The sequence below is a fragment of the Mesoplodon mirus genome (assembly GCF_964341445.2).
Source record: "Mesoplodon mirus genome assembly, contig: SUPER_14_unloc_2, whole genome shotgun sequence".
In the NCBI taxonomy this organism is placed as follows: Eukaryota; Metazoa; Chordata; class Mammalia; order Artiodactyla; family Ziphiidae; genus Mesoplodon; species Mesoplodon mirus.
In genome coordinates, this window is record NW_028295783.1 from 959,544 (window position 1) to 982,822 (window position 23,279).

General features: G+C 46.5%; 1 pseudogene across 1 annotated transcript in view; it reads right to left on the reverse strand.

Annotated features, from left to right (window-relative positions):
* Positions 1-22,846, reverse strand: part of LOC309816135 (protein FAM170A-like) — a 44,546-nt pseudogene extending 21,700 nt beyond the window's left edge. The window contains exons 1-3 of the transcript in view: positions 22,777-22,846; positions 20,233-20,373; positions 18,769-19,452 (exon numbers count right to left, since the gene is read on the reverse strand). The product of the transcript in view is annotated as a protein FAM170A-like (transcript). The remainder of the gene's footprint in view (positions 1-18,768; positions 19,453-20,232; positions 20,374-22,776) is intronic.
* Positions 22,847-23,279: the final 433 nt, after the last annotated feature.

Below are 23,279 nucleotides of genomic sequence, written 5' to 3' on the forward strand. Positions count from 1 at the left end.
TCTTTTACAGTTTCTAATTTGTTATCGCCAGTGTAGAGGAGCCTGATTGATTTTTAAAATTTATTGATCTTGTATGTGTGTGCCTTGTTGAACCGTCTTATTAGTTCCTGCTAGTTTATCTGTGGGTTCTTTTGGGTCTCCTAGATAAATGAGCATATTAAATGTAAATAATGTGTTCTTTGGATAAAGTTTATTTTCTTACATCTATATATATAGAAGCAATATGTTGAATTGATTTAAATATTTAAATACTTACACACCTGTTATCACAATCTAACGTTCTTTATCTTATTTTCTTTCAATCAATATTATGTTTTCAAGATTTATCCACGTGAATCCATATAGATCTAGGTCTTTGATTTTTGACTGTTTGATATTATGTGATCACATGCATATAGCATCATTTATTTTCCATTCAAGCATTATTGGACAATTGGATTGTTTCCCTCCCTTCTCTAGAACAAACAATATTTCCTAGAATATCCCTGAAGATGTCTGACAGTTGAGAAGGGCCAGGCTGCCCGAAGGATTGCTACTTGCTTTTAGCCACCTTCCAACAGGCCGTCTCCAGCCAGCAATTTGAAGCACAGCTGAAATGAGAACTGCCCCAAATGTGAAGATCTTAGGAGCTTCCTAGAAGGTGGGAGGTTAATGATAGGCATCCTGCTGGGATCCCAGGGGAGTCTGAGCTGGCCTGAAGCTCATCTTCCTCCTCCACCTCTCAAGAGAAATGTGGAGGAAAGAAGACTTCAAAAACTGTGAGCAGGCAGAGGGAGAGATATTGGGGGCCGAAGCTGTAACTGAGGTCTTGGAGTGGGCTGTGAGCACGCAGAGCCTCTCGAGAGCCAGGCTCTGCCTTCTGAGAACTTCTCCCCTAAGGCTGCTCATAATTCACGTGATACCAGCCATATAGAGCCGACTTGGCCCACACTGTCACAGAAAGCCTTATCAGAATCTCTTCTTCTTCATACACTCTTGTGTCTGTTACTTGGTTATTGCCTTTGGTACTCCACTGATGTGAACCACAGTCGCCAGGGGATGGAGGACACTAGTGACCCATCTTGCTCTGTGGCCTCAGTCCACAGCTGGAGGGTAAGGGAAGAGGCCAAATGAAGGTCAAGAAGGAAAGATGGAGTTTGAAGAGAAGACCTGAGTTAAGGGTGTCTTCTCAAGTCTTGATGACTGAAATGTAGCTCCAGTACCTGAAGTCCTGCTTGTTCTCAAGGCTGACCGCGGGGCTGGGTGCACTCAGTGAAGGAACCGTATACACTTAGTATTTCCTTGCTTGCTCACACTTGCCCTCCTCTGATACACCCTCTGCAAGACTGATCTTCCCCTGAAACAACTTTCCACCTGCTACTGTCATCTCAGGAACATTTGCTTCCCCTTCCTAGTGTCCCCCTAGAATGCCATTGCAGCCAATTCATAATTTGATAATCATGCTGCTTACCATATTCTCAGCAACTTCTGAGAAATTTTATTCACTTTATTCCATAGTCTTCACCCATCAATAATCTTTCTTAACTTCCTAGCTGCAGGTTAACCCAATCGGAATCATTTCTTTTTCTTTCTCTTCTTTGGCAAATCCTTTCTATCTTTTAAGGTCTTTTTCTTGTGTCTCTACCATCTTGCCTTGCTGAACTTCTTTTTTTTCCGTTTAAGTAACCTTTCAATCTCCTTCCCCAGTTTGCTCATAAACATTGAGAGTTTATTCCTCACACGTTAGACAGCGGTTTATGAATGGCCAGGCATAATGGACTCAGAATGAGTTGGCACCCCCGAGGTACCTGTGTTGCTGGGGAGCCACAGGTGAAGGGCTGGCTGCTGGAAACATGTTTGCATGGAGTCAGGCTGAGTGGCCTCAGGGTGTTTGCCCTGCACTTGTGTGTGTTTCTCCCTAGTTGGTTTCCTTGTCCAGCCACCTGTGACCTCCCTCCATCCAGCCCAGGGAATCCTTCTCATCACAGGGGTAGGATGTTTGTCTCATTTTCCATCACATCCTTTCCCCAAAGTTTGGCTGCGAGTTGTTCCCATTCCAAAGACCTTTCCTCTTTGAAGAGAAAAGAGAAAATCTTTTCTCTCCTTTCCTCTCACTTCACTTCTGCTCTATTATCTCCTCCGTCCAGAATGGCCCACTGACTCACATGGGTGTAGATCCGAAGATGGCAAGAACTGCCAGCAATTCTGAGATAATAATATGGATGGATCAGGAAAACTTGAAAACCTTTATCCCGCCACATTAAAAAAAATTGCACTTCCAGTGTATTCAGAGTCTCTGTGTAGAAACACAAATGATAGAGAAGTTGAATTACACTCAAGTTTTTCTTTCCTCCTTTCCTGATTTATTCTAATCCTCAATGCTAACATGATGAACTATTTGTTAGGTAAAGTTTCAGACATTTTCTACCCATGCACACTTTTCTTTTTTTCACATAAGAGTGTGAACTAGGTCACTTTCAACATGCTGTGATTCTGTGATTCACTGTCTCCCACCGAGTCATCCACGGATAAAGTCATCTGTTTCACGGAGAAATATTTCCAATAGCTAATAACCAATGTCTGTGGAGTGCTTACTCTGTGTCGGTTTCTTGTAACTACTTTACAGATCATTTGTACAGCGTACCCACGGACCAGGTACAATTATGACCCCCAAGTGACAGATAAGTGCAGATAAGTACAAATAAATACAGAGGCCAAGTGACTTGCCCAAGACACTGGAGCAAATCAAAATCCATGCCTCTGTAATCATTTTGCTCTATTGCCTCTGTCTGGGAGGCTTGATGATTTGGCAACTAAAACCTTAAATATCATGTTCCATTTTTATACCTGTGACACAAGCGTGGGGCTGTGATACGGGGTAACTAACCTGACTACTTTTGAAAACCCTTATGCACCTGGATGAAATTAAGCCAGGGACTGCAAGCCATAGATTTAAGGTTTCCTACCAACTTTTAAAAATAGCTTCTTGAATGCAATTTATGTAGTGTCAAGTCTAGGATGTAGTCCAAATAGTAACAGAAAAATGGAGATATGTAGGAAAATACTTAAAGTAGACAAGTATTGGGAGTGTAGTATTTTTGGGGCCAGCGTGTAGACCACAGGAAAACTTGCTGTTTCCATCCCAAAGGGAAGAGCCCTACGTTGCAACTGCCAAGGTCCCTGGGGCAGCAAGTGTGCTCACTGCTTAGTAAAGAAGCATCCTCAGTTTGATAGAATCATATGGGAGCCTTACATTTGGTTAGCAGTTCTACATTCTTGATGTAATAATATTTTCAGGGTGTGGGAGGGTATCAAGCTCTGAAAATACCCTTGGAGAGATCTGCTTATTAAGTTTGGCTTTTTCAATCTCCCTACTACTTCTTTACTAAACACCAGGCGGTTTCCTTCACTTTTCAGAACCATGTTGTTTTTCCCTTGTCTAATGAACTTTGAAATACTTTTGGATGAGCTATTAAGTTTGGGGAAAAATAAACATCTCTTTAAAATAAGGAAGATAATAACAATGACAAGTAGAAAAAGCTCTAAAACAGAGAGTATCCTCCATTCTAGCCAATGACGGAGTGGAAGGTTCGTGCTCGCTGTCCAGGACGTAGAAATAAAAGCTGAGGAGGCGCTGAGGCGTCTCCTGGATCTCTATGAGCCTCCATCATTTCTGCTGAGTAGGGTTGACAGATGAAATATAGGCTGTTTAGTTAAATATGAATGTTTGAAAAACAACGAGTACATTTTGAAGATAAGTATGCCCCAAATAGTTCATAGGATCTACTTATACTAAAAATAATGACTTATTATTCATGTGAAGTTCAAGGTTAACTGGGTATCCTGTATTTTTATTTACTAAATCTGACAGCCCTACTGATGATCCACAATGGAGGCAGTTGAGGAGCGGCCACAATGGAGGCAGTTGAGGAGCGGTACATGCTGGCTCTCGGACAGTCAGAAATGGCTTCAGCAGATCCAGGTACAGTATGAAATTCTTTTTGGATGTAGCTCAGAAGCCATGGCCAGCCCTTGACTGCAAGTACTGCCTCGGGTTTCCCTGAGGTGGGGTAAACCTTCCTCTTAATGGCCTTTTGGTAAGTCTGGAAGACCATATCCAAGGGGAGCCCCAAAGTCAGTTTCATCCTCACAACCATGTTTCCAATTCCTGGAATTGGCTGCATGTGACTCACAAGAGCTGAGGAGGTTTGTGGAAATTGGGAGTGTCATAGCTTGAACCCTTTGTAGGTAAAGTTTTGCTGTTGTGAGAGTTTTAACAGGAGCAATGTGAAAGACTCCATGTCCCCAGGTAGATAGAAATAATCCTGTTCTACCTGTGTGTATGTGACAAGTCTCTAATAGTTCAGAGAGCAAGTATCTGGTCTTAGAAAGACTGATCCAAGCTTGGATGTTTCTGGTGACAAGGCAAGGTCCTGAGTTTCAAGTTCACCTTTTATGGTTGAGGAGACAATAAGGTGGTCAGAAGGGAAATCATGGAGGAGACCTTGGCTTCATCCATCGTGCAGGCTTGTATATGTGGTTCTATGTAGATTGTGTTTCAAAGGTGGAGCTTGTTTACAACTATGAACATTCTCCGATGTGCTTTTTGGACCTTCATTCCCAGAGCGAGAGCAGTGCCGAGGCTCTAGAAATGCCATGGATATTCTGAGCTGTCAGTGGCATTTCCCCGGTACTGTTCCCTTGGTGCCGCTCCTTGAAATGTCCAAAGGGATTATCATGTGTCTTGTGGCGGGTCCTAGCATTGTGAAAGGAAGCTGCTGCACCGGGCTCAGAGGATTTCGGATGTGGTGGGAGGAGGAGTAGTACTACGACTATAAATTGTATCACAGCATATCTATTCCATCTTGAGAGTGGGGTTGGGGGGTTTGAAGGGGGGCTTTTATTGTACTTTTATACATTGTACCCTTGAAACTAATTCAATTTTTTAAAATTAATTAATTTATTTGGGGCTGCATTGGGTCTTTGTTGCTGCTAGCGGGCATTCTCTAGTTGCAGTGAGCGGGGGCTCCTCTTGGCTGTGGTGCATGGGCTTCTCATTGCAGTGGCTTCTCTTGTTGCGGAGCATGGGCTCTAGGCACGCAGGCTTCCGTAGTTGTGGCACGTGGGCTCGGTAGATGTGGCACGGGCTCTAGAGCGCAGGCTCAGTAGTTGTGGCGCGCGGGCTTAGTTACTCCGTGGCACGTGGGATCTTCCCAGAACAGGGCTCGAACCCATGTCCCCTGCATTCGCAGGCATATTCTTAACCACTGCTCCACCAGGGAAGCCCGATAATTCAGTTTTTTTATAAAGAGAAGATTCCTAATATTATTCCAAAATTTTAAAAATATGTAGTTGGATAACACTATGAAAAATTAACTGATATATTCTTTTATTATTTCTCTTTGCCCCCTGGATCTTTTTCCCCATCCAGTCAGCTAGGCACTCTGAGTTCACTGCATTAGGAAGGTAAAGACTCAGCAGAAATGAGGGAGAAAAACAGAAAAGTCTCAGCTTTGGAATGTTCACAACGGAGGCCACAGTAGAACAGGTGAGAATTCTGTGAACCAAAAATAAATGTCGTCTCAAATGCAAAAATGTATTCTCTGCACTGGGAGGCAGGGGAGGGAGGGAGGGAAGGACTGAAGGAGAGAGATCAGTGTGGCCAGGGACATGGAGACTGTGCTTGAGGACGATATGCCCAGGAAGAGAATCAGAATCTGGAGAAGATTCAGCCTGCACGTGATCATTGCCTCCAGCCAGCACCCTCATCTCAGACGTTGGGAAATTCAGAGAGAGAGTGGGAGTACGTCAGGAGGGCCACGCGCATAGTCTGTGTGGCAGGGGTTGTGGCCGTTCCCTATTTGTGAGGAGTCCCCAGCAATTTGCAGGCCTCTTCTGGAAAATGCTGGCGGACGTCTCTAGTGCTTATGTGAAAGCTTGTTCACAAACCTTGAAAGATACAGATGTAGATGACAGATAGATGCATAGATAGAAAAATGTCCTTAAATAAAAGCTCCAGGAAAGGTTTGGAAAATGCCCTTTATTGCATAGGACGCTTCTATTGTCATATGATGTTAGACTGAGTGCCGGTCCCTTCATCCTCCTTCAGACCACGGCATTCTGTCTGCTACTCTCCCGAGGGTCCTTTCTTCTCCCTGGAAGGGATAAAACAAATGAGGTAGGACAGGAAGAGACAAGAAGCACTCCAAGCTCTGCTGGTCAGGGTTACCCTCCAGCATTGCCTTAATGCTCAGAGCCACACACACCACAGTGAGCTTGGCTCCAGATCAACTACCACGCAACGAAGGTTCTGGAACATTTCCATATCTCGGGGGACCTCATTTCCACGTGACTCTCTTTCATATTCCCCTTTGTCACAGAAGGCTCGGTCCAGTGGTCCGGGTGAGATCTCGGCTCAGGCCCAAGGCTCTCAGACCTCAAAGTTCTGGTCCTGCAAGGGCCCCTGTCCTCTCTTGAGACCACTCCTGGCTCTCTCTGCCGAGAAGGAGCTGCTGGCAGTACGTCCTCTAAGAGTTGAGGTCCATCGTGCAGACCCTGAGAAAACTCCTAGGAAAAGGCTCCACCTTCTTGTTTACGTCAACAGAGGTCAATGCCTTTGTTAGTGCTGGGTGTGTCCCATTTGATGCAACTGCAGAGCCATTAGGTAAACCAGCACATGTGTGCGGCCCCTTCCCTTAGACTCCTCTGGGCCCTCGTGACATAGGCTCAGAAGACTGCCAGCCTCAAGCCTTACCTCTTCCAAGGGACGGCCACACCGTCTTCCAGGATCTTCTGTCCCATGAATCTCAGTTGCTGTTTGGAACTCAAAGGAGAGAAAAGACCCTGCCTGCGGGGTCTCTTTGGGCTGGGGCCTTCCCCCGTGGGCTGCTCTCCCTCATTCTCCTTTTCTTCTTGCTTCTCTTCCTCCTCCTCCTCCTCCTCCTCAGGGGTGCTCTCGGATTCCACATTGCCCATCCACTGGGCCATGTTGAGATGAAAGACACGGCAGCTGAAGCCCTGCAGGACACCGCCCTACACGTGCTGCTGGAGGATCTCCAAGGTGGGGAAGACCCGGCAGCAGGCCATGCACCTGAAGCCGGTCTCCATGGTCACCATCCAGTCCAGTGTCTTGGCCCTGGGTCTCTCCTCGACGGCAGGTACCCTGATGGGCTGCCTGGCTCTGCCCTTTCCTCATACTCTTTCTCCTCCCCAGTGGGCTCACTGTCAGACAGGAGGCTTTCGGTGAACACATCAGAGGGGCAAGTGCCTACTGTGCACGCATCCTCAGGAAGGGTCACTTCTTCTATCGTCAGCTGCTTTTCAGGCAACTCCAAGGGTTTCTTTGTCTTCCAGGAGACAGCGACACCCTTGTTCACTTGTACCTGCATGTAGTATATTTTCATGCCCCTTTCCTCTTTGTCTGGGTGCAGATAGTCCTTACAGGGTGAAGAGAGTGAGGAGGAGACACAGTGTGATGGGGGAGCGGTCTCCCCTTCTTCCTGAACCTGGGCTAGGTGTGCTGTAGGCCAGGCAGTGTCTCGAAATCTCCGCATTGCTGAAAAAGGAAATTAAAACCATAATAACATGCATGGGCCGTGCCGGAAGCTGAGGGAGCAGGTGTGGTAGACGAGAGAGGGACATTTGCATGACGTAGCTATGTCGTGAGCTTGGTGTCTGTTGGCCGTAGGATGGAGCGGTGTATCTGGTGTCATCTGTGGGCTTTTCATGTGCGTGGGGGGGATACTGGAGCGGTGTTTGTATACAGGGGTGTGGAGTATGGTGGTGAGGGCTGTGGTATGTGAGGGATGCGGCTGGATGCGTGTATGACAAGGAGTGTGATTTTGGTAATATCGGTGGTGCGTTACTTGTGGAATGGGGCTGTGGTGCTTGGGGTTTATGTGTGCTGTGAGAAGGGCTGTGCCTGGAGGGCAGATGTATGTGTGAGCTGTGTGGACCTGAGCTGGATGGTCCTGCTCTCAGGCTGGAGGTGTATGATGCAGAACTCTGTCCTTCTCTGGAAGCAAAGGCAAAGACAAAGCCTACATTTTCCTCTGAAGATGCTTAATCTGGTCCCTCTTCCCTCCACCTCAAGCCCAGACCTTTCCGGCCCCTGCTCCTTGACTTCCCCACCATGGTACTACCAGTATTCACACCGCCCCCCCAGACTCAGCTGGCATCCACGCCCTCGGAACAGCTCAGCCATCCTGCCCAGGCTCCTCCACAGAGCCCTCATCACCTCTGATGACCCTGGATTTCCTCTCAGCCTCCCTGGGATCTGTGTGCCTCCTGCCTCACAGCCAAGCACCCCCTCACCTGAGGAGCCCCGCGCCCTTACCAGCGTAGCTGAGCTTGCGCGGAGTAGAAGTACAGAAGAAGTATTTAGGGGCGGAGGAGACCTCCACTGCCCCTGGGCTGCAGCCTTGGGCCACCACAGTGGATCCAAGCCGAGGGGGATCCTCTTGTGACTTCGAGATTCCTGAGGGAGGAATGAAAGGCTCAGGGTGGGTTCATCAGTCCTCTGTCCACAAATATTTACTGAGTGTGTGACACGTGTCAGGTGCAGTGAATACACACAGTTGAGAGTGTGGTTCCCAGTGGATCCTCCAGGATATAATTCCAATCAATACTTATTCTCTCACTGTCTAGTTGGTAATGTAGGCCTCGGTGGTGACTGTGAGTGTGTGGGAAGAGTGAGTGATGTGTATCAGTTAAGTCTGTGGTAAGTGTGGGGTTGGCATGGGGAGCACAGTGCAGATGTGTCTATCTGTGTCTGTGGCCTTTGTGTGCATTTTTTCTGTTCACAAGTCAGGAATTCTGGGACATGTAACGTTTCCTCATTACATGGTGTGGCTTGTATTTATGGTGCGTGTTCATTCATTCATTCACCAAGATTCAGTAAGCAGCTACTCCTGTGTATCCGGCACTCTTCCATTGTTGTAGTCTTTGGTAACGCTGCACATTCTAGTAGGGGAAGACACACACTAAACAAAACTACAATAAATATATAATACATCAGCTGGTGGTAAGTATATAAGGGTTGCCAGACTTAGCGAACAAGAATACAAGGCACCCAGTTAAATTTCAGTTTCAGATAAACCCAGAATAATTTTTTAGTGTAAGTATTCCCATGCAGTATTTGTTCTTACTTAGTTTTAGTGTAAGTATGGCCCATACAATATTTGGGACATACTGATACTGAAAAATTACTTGTTGTTTATCTGGAATTCAAATTGAACTGGATAGCCCATATTTTCTCTGGCAATCCTGACATGGGTTACTGAGACTGTGGCTTACTGTGGTTTGTACAAAGCGGGTCTGGCATTACTCAAGAATGTGTTATAAGTGTGGTGTGTATGACACGTGACTGGTTCTTACAGAGGTATTTAGCGATGGCTGAAGTTAGCTGTGTTTGTGCGAGAGTTGTGGATATATATATATATATATATATATATATATATATATATATATATATATATATATATAGTGTGTGTGTGTGTGTGTGTGTGTCCTATATATATAGTGTGAGTGTCTATATACATATCTCATCTCCAGCGTTTGGTGTTGGAGGAGAGGATTGTGATACAGGTGGGTTGTATGAGAACGTAGTACAGGAGGGATCCGTGTATATACCTCCATGTGCTGTGTGTGGTTTAATAAGGAAGTTATATGTGGGGTGTGTGATATTTTTGCTGCATCAGAGTGTACATGGGTGTATGAGTTACTGTCTCATAAAACACCCCTAACAAGAATTCTGTATACACTCTTACGTACACCGAGTGTCAGCCAGGTCCAGGCAGGGTGACAAGAACTTTACCACGCAGACTTTATATCTGGTAAGCACTCTAACCCCATTCATCTCGCTCTTCTCTGCACTACCACACACACACACACACACACACACACACACACACACACACTCACACACCCACACACACACAGGAACATAGAGCAAAATATTCTGAATGGTCAGGGGCAGTCATTGCCTTCCCCAGCCTGTCCCAGCCACTGCCTGGAAATCTGCCTGCTGTCTAGAGCTCCATTCCCAGGGCCCATCCTACAGTCTCCAGGGCCCTGGGCCTGGTAGGAGCTACTGGGCTCTAATCTGGGGCAGAGGCCTCTAGCTGGAGCTCTGGGGTGACCACCCCTCTCCCAGGGCAAGCTACTCGCCTACATTTAATGCACGCAGGCACCACGTGGCCCGTGGCTCTCAGAGCTCCCCGCAGGACCCTGAGGCCATTTCTCACCCCCGCTCACGTGGTCTCAGTCTCTGGAAAACCCTTCCCTTCCCTTGATCTCCTTTGGGAAATTCTTCCTGTTGAAGGAATAAATCCTCCTTGCTTTCAATATGACACCATCCCTAGACAAACAATCTTCTTTCAAAGTGCATTCCACTTGTCAAGATATTTTTCAACAGGGCCTTCAACTCATGGGGCTTCTCTTTCCACTTTGGTAAAAGAGGCCAAGCAACTCATGGGTCTCTCTCAGCATCCTTGCATCCTTCACATCCCCCACCTCATGACCCCAGGGAAAGATCCAAGAGAATAAGAGAGAAATCGGGGACTGAGAAAAGCTGCACCTCTAGGTCTGTGCAAGCAGGATGCAGCCTGCTGTGAGTCCGACAAAGCTCCAGGCCCGGCTGCCCCAGGAGAGAGTCCTCAGACCAGCGGAGCTGACCTCCCATCTCCCAGGGGGCATCTGGCCGTTCTGTGCCGTCTCACACCACAGGGGCCCTCCAGATAGATACGGCAGCATCAGTGAGACAAGGTCTCTCGCTCCCTGCTTCACAGGTGACACGTTCTCAGTCCCCCGCTTCCTAGAGAAGCTTCAGTTTGGCAGAAACCCATGTTCCCCAGACAAGTTTCCCCCCACATACCTCCTCCGTTCTCGGCAGTTTGCTGGGACTCTTCATTTTCCAGATGTTTCCTCTTTTGTCGCCGTTCCATCGTACCAACTAGAAGTCTCCCTTAGAAGATGCCTCAAGAGATGTCCAACTCCTCCTCTTCCCTACAGGTTGGCCTTTCTTGGCTCTTGGGCAATCCGTTGAAATGATTCAATACAAACAAAAATAGTCAAGTCTCCTAAATGGCTGAAAAACTTGTACCACTTAGTGAACCAGCAGTACTGCCTAGTGCTCACCAGGGCTGTTATGTTTGCAAGGTTGCCAGGCGCACAGCGGAATTCTGTGACCTCAGTGCTGACATCAGTGCATTCGGTGGACCTAGGGTGAGCACAGTGTCTGCAGTAGCACAGGCCCCATTTTCAAGAACAATTCCTTTTTCCCAGCCGATGCTTTCCCGTGAAAGGGAAAGGTTCCTACCATATCTATTATAAATTGTATCATACCATGTCTATTATAAAATTCACATTTTGATTGGACATCTTTTAATGTCTTTTCTAGAGAGATTTAATATGAATATTTTAAATGGTCTCCAGTTTCCCTGTGGATTATTGACATTTTAAACTCTGCACTTCAATTTTCCCTCAATACGTGTAATTTTGTCACAGCTATTTCTGTACTTAAAGATGAGGAACTATATAATTGATTTCTTCATTTTTTCCCCATCTCTCTCCAAGGTACTGCATTTGATTGTGTCTTGCGACTGAGTGAAAAATGCTAGTCCTTGAGTCAGGACATTGGGCCCTTTAGCAAGTAACTCAACCTATCTGGGCTTCAGCTTCTGTATGTGCGATCAAGAGGCTTGGACTAGCTGACTTTTCAAATGCTGTGTTTCTTTGATTCACTCTCACTTACTGATCTGCTCCTTAAGAAGAGGGTCTGTTCTCATAAAGTAACAACAGTCTTTTCCTAACCTTGGGTTGGGCGGAGTTTAACTGTTCGTACTCAGTTTGTTAGTTATATTGCCTTCTACGTATGCTTAGCTCTAAATAATTTATATGGCTCTTGTGACAATATTTAGATCTTCTTTTTTTCTTATTTTCTTTTACAGTTTCTAATTTGTTATCGCCAGTGTAGAGGAGCCTGATTGATTTTTAAAATTTATTGATCTTGTATGTGTGTGCCTTGTTGAACCGTCTTATTAGTTCCTGCTAGTTTATCTGTGGGTTCTTTTGGGTCTCCTAGATAAATGAGCATATTAAATGTAAATAATGTGTTCTTTGGATAAAGTTTATTTTCTTGCATCTCTATATATAGAAGCAATATGTTGAATTGATTTAAATATTTAAATACTTACATACCTGTTATCACAATCTAACGTTCTTTATCTTATTTTCTTTCAATCAATATTATGTTTTCAAGATTTATCCACGTGAATCCATATAGATCTAGGTCTTTGATTTTTGACTGTTTGATATTATTTGATCACATGCATATAGCATCATTTATTTTCCATTCAAGCATTATTGGACAATTGGATTGTTTCCCTCCCTTCTCTAGAACAAACAACATTTCCTAGAATATCCCTGAAGATGTCTGACAGTCGAGAAGGGCCAGGCTGCCCGAAGGATTGCTACTTGCTTTTAGCCACCTTCCAACAGGCCGTCTCCAGCCAGCAATTTGAAGCACAGCTGAAATGAGAACTGCCCCAAATGTGAAGATCTTAGGAGTTTCCTAGAAGGTGGGAGGTTAATGATAGGCATCCTGCTGGGATCCCAGGGGAGTCTGAGCTGGCCTGAAGCTCATCTTCCTCCTCCACCTCTCAAGAGAAATGTGGAGGAAAGAAGACTTCAAAAACTGTGAGCAGGCAGAGGGAGAGATATTGGGGGCCGAAGCTGTAACTGAGGTCTTGGAGTGGGCTGTGAGCACGCAGAGCCTCTCGAGAGCCAGGCTCTGCCTTCTGAGAACTTCTCCCCTAAGGCTGCTCATAATTCACGTGATACCAGCCATATAGAGCCGACTTGGCCCACACTGTCACAGAAAGCCTTATCAGAATCTCTTCTTCTTCATACACTCTTGTGTCTGTTACTTGGTTATTGCCTTTGGTACTCCAGTGATGTGAACCACAGTCGCCAGGGGATGGAGGACACTAGTGACCCATCTTGCTCTGTGGCCTCAGTCCACAGCTGGAGGGTAAGGGAAGAGGCCAAATGAAGGTCAAGAAGGAAAGATGGAGTTTGAAGAGAAGACCTGAGTTAAGGGTGTCTTCTCAAGTCTTGATGACTGAAATGTAGCTCCAGTACCTGAAGTCCTGCTTGTTCTCAAGGCTGACCGCGGGGCTGGGTGCACTCAGTGAAGGAACCGTATACACTTAGTATTTCCTTGCTTGCTCACACTTGCCCTCCTCTGATACACCCTCTGCAAGACTGATCTTCCCCTGAAACAACTTTCCCCCTGCTACTGTCATCTCAGGAACATTTGCTTCCCCTTCCTAGTGTCCCCCTAGAATGCCATTGCAGCCAATTCATAATTTGATAATCATGCTGCTTACCATATTCTCAGCAATTTTGGATAAATTTTATTCGCTTTATTCCATAGTCTTCACCCATCAATATTCTTCCTTAACTTCCTAGCTGCAGGTTAACCCATTCGGAATCATTTCTTTTTCTTTCTCTTCTTTGGCAAATCCTTTCTATCTTTTAAGGTCTTTTTCTTGTCTCTCTACCATCCTGCCTTGCTGAACTTCTTTTTTTTTCCGTTTAAGTAACCTTTCAATCTCCTTCCCCAGTTTCCTCATAAACATTGAGAGTTTATTCCTCACACGTTAGACAGCGGTTTATGAATGCCCAGGCATAATGGACTCAGAATGAGTTGGCACCCCCGAGGTACCTGTCTTGCTGGGGAGCCACAGGTGAAGGGCTGGCTGCTGGACACATGTTTGCATGGAGTCAGGCTGAGTGGCCTCAGGGTGTTTGCCCTGCACTTGTGTGTGTTTCTCCCTAGTTGCTTTCCTTGTCCAGCCACCTGTGACCTCCCTCCATCCAGCCCAGGGAATCCTTCTCATCACAGGGGTAGGATGTTTGTCTCATTTTCCATCACATCCTTTCCCCAAAGTTTGGCTGTGAGTTGTTCCCATTCCAAAGACCTTTCCTCTTTGAAGAGAAAAGAGAAAATCTTGTCTCTCCTTTCCTCTCACTTCACTTCTGCTCTATTATCTCCTCCGTCCAGAATGGCCCACTGACTCACATGGGTGTAGATCCGAAGATGGCAAGAACTGCCAGCAATTCTGAGATAATAATATGGATGGATCAGGAAAACTTGAAAACCTTTATCCCGCCACATTAAAAAAAATTGCACTTCCAGTGTATTCAGAGTCTCAGTGTAGAAACACAAATGATAGAGAAATTGAATTACACTCAAGTTTTTCTTTCCTCCTTTCCTGATTTATTCTAATCCTCAATGCTAACATGATGAACTATTTGTTAGGTAAAGTTTCAGACATTTTCTAACCATGCACACTTTTCTTTTTTTCACATAAGAGTGTGAACTAGGTCACTTTCAACATGCTGTGATTCTGTGATTCACTGTCTCCCACCGAGTCATCCACAGATAAAGTCATCTGTTTCACGGAGAACTATTTCCAATAGTTAATAGCCAATGTCTGTGGAGTGCTTACTCTGTGTCGGTTTCTTGTAACTACTTTACAGATCATTTGTACAGCGTACCCATGGACCAGGTACAATTATGACCCCCAAGTGACAGATAAGTGCAGATAAGTACAAATAAATACAGAGGCCAAGTGACTTGCCCAAGACGCTGGAGCAAATCAAAATCCATGCCTCTGTAATCATTTTGCTCTATTGCCTCTGTGTGGGAGGCTTGATGATTTGGCAACTAAAACCTTAAATATCATGTTCCATTTTTATACCTGTGACACAAGCGTGGGGCTGTGATACGGGGTAACTAACCTGACTACTTTTGAAAACCCTTATGCACCTGGATGAAATTAAGCCAGGGACTGCAAGCCATAGATTTAAGGTTTCCTACCAACTTTTAAAAATATCTTCTTGAATGCAATTTATGTAGTGTCAAGTCTAGGATGTAGCCCAAATAGTAACAGAAAAATGGAGATATGTAGGAAAATACTTAAAGTTGACAAGTATTGGGAGTGTAGTATTTTTGGGGCCAGCGTGTAGACCACAGGAAAACTTGCTGTTTCCATCCCAAAGGGAAGAGCCCTACGTTGCAACTGCCAAGGTCCCTGGGGCAGCAAGTGTGCTCACTGCTTAGTAAAGAAGCATCCTCAGTTTGATAGAATCATATGGGAGCCTTACATTTGGTTAGCAGTTCTACATTCTTGATGTAATAATATTTTCAGGGTGTGGGAGGGTATCAAGCTCTGAAAATACCCTTGGAGAGATCTGCTTATTAAGTTTGGCTTTTTCAATCTCCCTACTACTTCTTTACTAAACACCAGGCGGTTTCCTTCACTTTTCAGAACCATGTTGTTTTTCCCTTGTCTAATGAACTTTGAAATACTTTTGGATGAGCTATTAAGTTTGGGGAAAAATAAACATCTCTTTAAAATAAGGAAGATAATAACAATGACAAGTAGAAAAAGCTCTAAAACAGAGAATATCCTCCATTCTAGCCAATGACGGAGTGGAAGGTTCGTGCTCGCTGTCCAGGACGTAGAAATAAAAGCTGAGGAGGCGCTGAGGCGTCTCCTGGATCTCTATGAGCCTCCATCATTTCTGCTGAGTAGGGTTGACAGATGAAATATAGGCTGTTTAGTTAAATATGAATGTTTGAAAAACAACGAGTACATTTTGAAGATAAGTATGCCCCAAATAGTTCATAGGATCTACTTATACTAAAAATAATGACTTATTATTCATGTGAAGTTCAAGGTTAACTGGGTATCCTGTATTTTTATTTACTAAATCTGACAGCCCTACTGATGATCCACAATGGAGGCAGTTGAGGAGCGGCCACAATGGAGGCAGTTGAGGAGCGGTACATGCTGGCTCTCGGACAGTCAGAAATGGCTTCAGCAGATCCAGGTACAGTATGAAATTCTTTTTGGATGTAGCTCAGAAGCCATGGCCAGCCCTTGACTGCAAGTACTGCCTCGGGTTTCCCTGAGGTGGGGTAAACCTTCCTCTTAATGGCCTTTTGGTAAGTCTGGAAGACCATATCCAAGGGGAGCCCCAAAGTCAGTTTCATCCTCACAACCATGTTTCCAATTCCTGGAATTGGCTGCATGTGACTCACAAGAGCTGAGGAGGTTTGTGGAAATTGGGAGTGTCATAGCTTGAACCCTTTGTAGGTAAAGTTTTGCTGTTGTGAGAGTTTTAACAGGAGCAATGTGAAAGACTCCATGTCCCCAGGTAGATAGAAATAATCCTGTTCTACCTGTGTGTATGTGACAAGTCTCTAATAGTTCAGAGAGCAAGTATCTGGTCTTAGAAAGACTGATCCAAGCTTGGATGTTTCTGGTGACAAGGCAAGGTCCTGAGTTTCAAGTTCACCTTTTATGGTTGAGGAGACAATAAGGTGGTCAGAAGGGAAATCATGGAGGAGACCTTGGCTTCATCCATCGTGCAGGCTTGTATATGTGGTTCTATGTAGATCGTGTTTCAAAGGTGGAGCTTGTTTACAACTATGAACATTCTCCGATGTGCTTTTTGGACCTTCATTCCCAGAGCGAGAGCAGTGCCGAGTCTCTAGAAATGCCATGGATATTCTGAGCTGTCAGTGGCATTTCCCCGGTACTGTTCCCTTGGTGCCGCTCCTTGAAATGTCCAAAGGGATTATCATGTGTCTTGTGGCGGGTCCTAGCATTGTGAAAGGAAGCTGCTGCACCTGGCTCAGAGGATTTCGGATGTGGTGGGAGGAGGAGTAGTACTACGACTATAAATTGTATCACAGCATATCGATTCCATCTTGAGAGTGGGGTTGGGGGGTTTGAAGGGGGGCTTTTATTGTACTTTTATACATTGTACCCTTGAAACTAATTCAATTTTTTAAAATTAATTAATTTATTTGGGGCTGCATTGGGTCTTTGTTGCTGCTAGCGGGCGTTCTCTAGTTGCAGTGAGCGGGGGCTCCTCTTGGTTGTGGTGCACGGGCTTCTCATTGCAGTGGCTTCTCTTGTTGCAGAGCATGGGCTCTAGGCACGCAGGCTTCCGTAGTTGTGGCACGTGGGCTCGGTAGATGTGGCACGGGCTCTAGAGCGCAGGCTCAGTTGTTGTGGCGTGCGGGCTTAGTTACTCCGTGGCACGTGGGATCTTCCCAGAACAGGGCTCGAACCCATGTCCCCTGCATTCGCAGGCATATTCTTAACCACTGCTCCACCAGGGAAGCCCGATAATTCAGTTTTTTATAAAGAGAAGATTCCTAATATTATTCCAAAATTTTAAAAATATGTAGTTGGATAACACTATGAAAAATTAACTGATATATTCTTTTATTATTTCTCTTTGCCCCCTGGATATTTTTCCCCATCCAGTCAGCTAGGCACTCTGAGTTCACTGCATTAGGAAGGTAAAGACTCAGCAGAAATGAGGGAGAAAAACAGAAAAGTCTCAGCTTTGGAATGTTCACAACGGAGGCCACAGTAGAACAGGTGAGAATTCTGTGAACCAAAAATAAATGTCGTCTCAAATGCAAAAAAGTATTCTCTGCACTGGGAGGCAGGAGAGGGAGGGAGGGAAGGACTGAAGGAGAGAGATCAGTGTGGCCAGGGACATGGAGACTGTGCTTGAGGACGATATGCCCAGGAAGAGAATCAGAATCTGGAGAAGATTCAGCCTGCACGTGATCATTGCCTCCAGCCAGCACCCTCATCTCAGACGTTGGGAAATTCAGAGAGAGAGTGGGAGTACGTCAGGAGGGCCACACGCATAGTCTGTGTGGCAGGGGTTGTGGCCGTTCCCTATTTGTGAGGAGTCCCCAGCAATTTGCAGGCCTCTTCTGGAAAATGCTGGCGGACGTCTCTAGTGCTTATGTGAAAGCTTGTTCACAAACCTTGAAAGATACAGATGTAGATGACAGATAGATGCATAGATAGAAAAATGTCCTTAAATAAAAGCTCCAGGAAAGGTTTGGAAAATGCCCTTTATTGCATAGGACGCTTCTATTGTCATATGATGTTAGACTGAGTGCCGGTCCCTTCATCCTCCTTCAGACCACGGCATTCTGTCTGCTACTCTCCCGAGGGTCCTTTCTTCTCCCTGGAAGGGATAAAACAAATGAGGTAGGACAGGAAGAGACAAGAAGCACTCCAAGCTCTGCTGGTCAGGGTTACCCTCCAGCATTGCCTTAATGCTCAGAGCCACACACACCACAGTGAGCTTGGCTCCAGATCAACTACCACGCAACGAAGGTTCTGGAACATTTCCATATCTCGGGGGACCTCATTTCCACGTGACTCTCTTTCATATTCCCCTTTGTCACAGAAGGCTCGGTCCAGTGGTCAGGGTGAGATCTCGGCTCAGGCCCAAGGCTCTCAGACCTCAAAGTTCTGGTCCTGCAAGGGCCCCTGTCCTCTCTTGAGACCACTCCTGGCTCTCTCTGCCGAGAAGGAGCTGCTGGCAGTACGTCCTCTAAGAGTTGAGGTCCATCGTGCAGACCCTGAGAAAACTCCTAGGAAAAGGCTCCACCTTCTTGTTTACGTCAACAGAGGTCAATGCCTTTGTTAGTGCCGGGTGTGTCCCATTTGATGCAACTGCAGAGCCATTAGGTAAACCAGCACATGTGTGCGGCCCCTTCCCTTAGACTCCTCTGGGCCCCCGTGACATAGGCTCAGAAGACTGCCAGCCTCAAGCCTTACCTCTTCCAAGGGATGGCCACACCGTCTTCCAGGATCTTCTGTCCCATGAATCTCAGTTGCTGTTTGGAACTCAAAGGAGAGAAAAGACCCTGCCTGCGGGGTCTCTTTGGGCTGGGGCCTTCCCCCGTGGGCTGCTCTCCCTCATTCTCCTTTTCTTCTTGCTTCTCTTCCTCCTCCTCCTCCTCCTCCTAAGGTGTGCTCTCGGATTCCACATTGCCCATCCACTGGGCCATGTTGAGATGAAAGACACGGCAGCTGAAGCCCTGCAGGACGCCGCCCTTCACGTGCTGCTGGAGGATCTCCAAGGTGGGGAAGACCCGGCAGCAGGCCATGCACCTGAAGCCGGTCTCCATGGTCACCATCCAGTCCGGTGTCTTGGCCCTGGGTCTCTCCTCGATGGCAGGTGACCCTGATGGGCTGCCTGGCTCTGCCCTTTCATCATACTCTTTCTCCTCCCCAGTGGGCTCACTGTCAGACAGGAGGCTTTCGGTGAACACATCAGAGGGGCAAGTGCCTACTGTGCACGCATCCTCAGGAAGGGTCACTTCTTCTATCGTCAGCTGCTTTTCAGGCAACTCCAAGTGTTTATTTGTCTTCCAGGAGACAGCGACACCCTTGTTCACTTGTACCTGCATGTAGTATATTTTCATGCCCCTTTCCTCTTTGTCTGGGTGCAGATAGTCCTTACAGGGTGAAGAGAGTGAGGAGGAGACACAGTGTGATGGGGGAGCGGTCTCCCCTTCTTCCTGAACCTGGGCTAGGGGTGCTGTAGGCCAGGCAGTGTCTCGAAATCTCCGCATTGCTGAAAAAGGAAATTAAAACCATAATAACATGCATGGGCCGTGCCGGAAGCTGAGGGAGCAGGTGTGGTAGACGAGAGAGGGACATTTGCATGACGTAGCTATGTCGTGAGCTTGGTGTCTGTTGGCCGTAGGATGGAGCGGTGTATCTGCTGTCATCTGTGGGCTTTTCATGTGCGTGGGGGGGATACTGGAGCGGTGTCTGTATACAGGGGTGTGGAGTATGGTGGTGAGGGCTGTGGTATGTGAGGGATGCGGCTGGATGCGTGTATGACAAGGAGTGTGATTTTGGTAATATTGGTGGTGCATTACTTGTGGAATGGGGCTGTGGTGCTTGGGGTTTATGTGTGCTGTGAGAAGGGCTGTGCCTGGAGGGCAGTTGTATGTGTGAGCTGTGTGGACCTGAGCTGGATGGTCCTGCTCTCAGGCTGGAGGTGTATGATGCAGAACTCTGTCCTTCTCTGGAAGCAAAGGCAAAGACAAAGCCTACATTTTCCTCTGAAGATGCTTAATCTGGTCCCTCTTCCCTCCACCTCAAGCCCAGACCTTTCCGGCCCCTGCTCCTTGACTTCCCCACCATGGTACTACCAGTATTCACACCGCCCCCCCAGACTCAGCTGGCATCCACGCCCTCGGAACAGCTCAGCCATCCTGCCCAGGCTCCTCCACAGAGCCCTCATCACCTCTGATGACCCTGGATTTCCTCTCAGCCTCCCTGGGATCTGTGTGCCTCCTGCCTCACAGCCAAGCACCCCCTCACCTGAGGAGCCCCGCGCCCTTACCAGCGTAGCTGAGCTTGCGCGGACTAGAAGTACAGAAGAAGTATTTAGGGGCAGAGGAGACCTCCACTGCCCCTGGGCTGCAGCCTTGGGCCACCACAGTGGATCCAAGCCGAGGGGGATCCTCTTGTGACTTCGAGATTCCTGAGGGAGGAATGAAAGGCTCAGGGTGGGTTCATCAGTCCTCTGTCCACAAATATTTACTGAGTGTGTGACACGTGTCAGGTGCAGTGAATACACACAGTTGAGAGTGTGATTCCCAGTGGATCCTCCAGGATTTAATTCCAATCAATACTTATTCTCTCACTGTCTAGTTGGTAATGTAGGCCTCGGTGGTGACTGTGAGTGTGTGGGAAGAGTGAGTGATGTGTATCAGTTAAGTCTGTGGTAAGTGTGGGGTTGGCATGGGGAGCACAGTGCAGACGTGTCTATCTGTGTCTGTGGCCTTTGTGTGCATGGTTTCTGTTCACAAGTCAGGAATTCTGGGACATGTAACGTTTCCTCATTACATGGTGTGGCTTGTATTTATGGTGCGTGTTCATTCATTCATTCACCAAGATTCAGTAAGCAGCTACTCCTGTGTATCCGGCACTCTTCCATTGTTGTAGTCTTTGGTAACGCTGCACATTCTAATAGGGGAAGACACACACTAAACAAAACTACAATAAATATATAATACATCAGCTGGTGGTAAGTATATAAGGGTTGCCAGACTTAGCGAACAAGAATACAAGGCACCCAGTTAAATTTCAGTTTCAGATAAACCCAGAATAATTTTTTAGTGTAAGTATTCCCATGCAGTATTTGTTCTTACTTAGTTTTAGTGTAAGTATGGCCCATACAATATTTGGGACATACTGATACTGAAAAATTACTTGTTCTTTATCTGGAATTCAAATTGAACTGGATAGCCCATATTTTCTCTGGCAATCCTGACATGGGTTACTGAGACTGTGGTTTACTGTGGTTTGTACAAAGCGGGTCTGGCATTACTCAAGAATGTGTTACAAGTGTGGTGTGTATGGCACGTGACTGGTTCTTACAGAGGTATTTAGCGATGGCTGAAGTTAGCTGTGTTTGTGCGAGAGTTGTGGAGATACATATATATATATATATATATATATATATATATATATATATATATATATATATATATATATATATATATATAGTGTGAGTGTGTGTGCGTGTCCTATATATATAGTGTGAGTGTCTATATACATATCTCATCTCCAGCGTTTGGTGTTGGAGGAGAGGATTGTGATACAGGTGGGTTGTATGAGAACGTAGTACAGGAGGGATCCGTGTATATACCTCTATGTGCTGTGTGTGGTTTACTAAGGAAGTTAAATGTGGGGTGTGTGATATTTTTGCTGCATCAGAGTGTACATGGGTCTATGAGTTACTGTCTCATAAAACACCCCTAACAAGAATTCTGTATACACTCTTACGTACACCGAGTGTCAGCCAGGTCCAGGCAGGGTGACAAGAACTTTACCACGCAGACTTTATATCTGGTAAGCACTCTAACCCCATTCATCTCGCTCTTCTCTGCACTACCACACACACACACACACACACACACACACACTCACACACCCACACACACACAGGAACATAGAGCAAAATATTCTGAATGGTCAGGGGCAGTCATTGCCTTCCCCAGACTGTCCCAGCCAATGCCTGGAAATCTGCCTGCTGTCTAGAGCTCCATTCCCAGGGCCCATCCTACAGTCTCCAGGGCCCTGGGCCTTGTAGGAGCTACTGGGCTCTAATCTGGGGCAGAGGCCTCTAGCTGGAGCTCTGGGGTGACCACCCCTCTCCCAGGGCAAGCTACTCGCCTACATTTAATGCACGCAGGCACCACGTGGCCCGTGGCTCTCAGAGCTCCCCGCAGGACCCTGAGGCCATTTCTCACCCCCGCTCACGTGGTCTCAGTCTCTGGAAAACCCTTCCCTTCCCTTGATCTCCTTTGGGAAATTCTTCCTGTTGAAGGAATAAATCCTCCTTGCTTTCAATATGACACCATCCCTAGACAAACAATCTTCTTTCAAAGTGCATTCCACTTGTCAAGATATTTTTCAACAGGGCCTTCAACTCATGGGGCTTCTCTTTCCACTTTGGTAAAAGAGGCCAAGCAACTCATGGGTCTCTCTCAGCATCCTTGCATCCTTCACATCCCCCACCTCATGACCCCAGGGAAAGATCCAAGAGAATAAGAGAGAAATCGGGGACTGAGGAAAGCTGCACCTCTAGGTCTGTGCAAGCAGGATGCAGCCTGCTGTGAGTCCGACAAAGCTCCAGGCCCGGCTGCCCCAGGAGAGAGTCCTCAGACCAGCGGAGCTGACCTCCCAACTCCCAGGGGTCATCTGGCCGTTCTGTGCCGTCTCACACCACAGGGGCCCTCCAGATAGATACGGCAGCATCAGTGAGACAAGGTCTCTCGCTCCCTGCTTCACAGGTGACACGTTCTCAGTCCCCCGCTTCCTAGAGAAGCTTCAGTTTGGCAGAAACCCATGTGCCCCAGACAAGTTGCCCCCCACATACCTCCTCCGTTCTCGGCAGTTTCCTGGGACTCTTCATTTTCCAGATGTTTCCTCTTTTGTCGCCGTTCCATCGTACCAACTAGAAGTCTCCCTTAGAAGATGCCTCAAGAGATGTCCAACTCCTCCTCTTCCCTACAGGTTGGCCCTTCTTGGCTCTTGGGCAATCCGTGAAATGATTCAATACAAACAAAAATAGTCAAGTCTCCTAAATGGCTGAAAAACTTGTACCACTTAGTGAACCAGCAGTACTGCCTAGTGCTCACCAGGGCTGTTATGTTTGCAGGGTTGCCAGGCGCACAGCGGAATTCTGTGACCTCAGTGCTGACATCAGTGCATTCGATGGACCTAGGGTGAGCACAGTGTCTGCAGTAGCACAGGCCCCATTTTCAAGAACAATTCCTTTTTCCCAGCCGATGCTTTCCCGTGAAAGGGAAAGGTTCATACCATATCTATTATAAATTGTATCATACCATGTCTATTATAAAATTCACATTTTGATTGGAC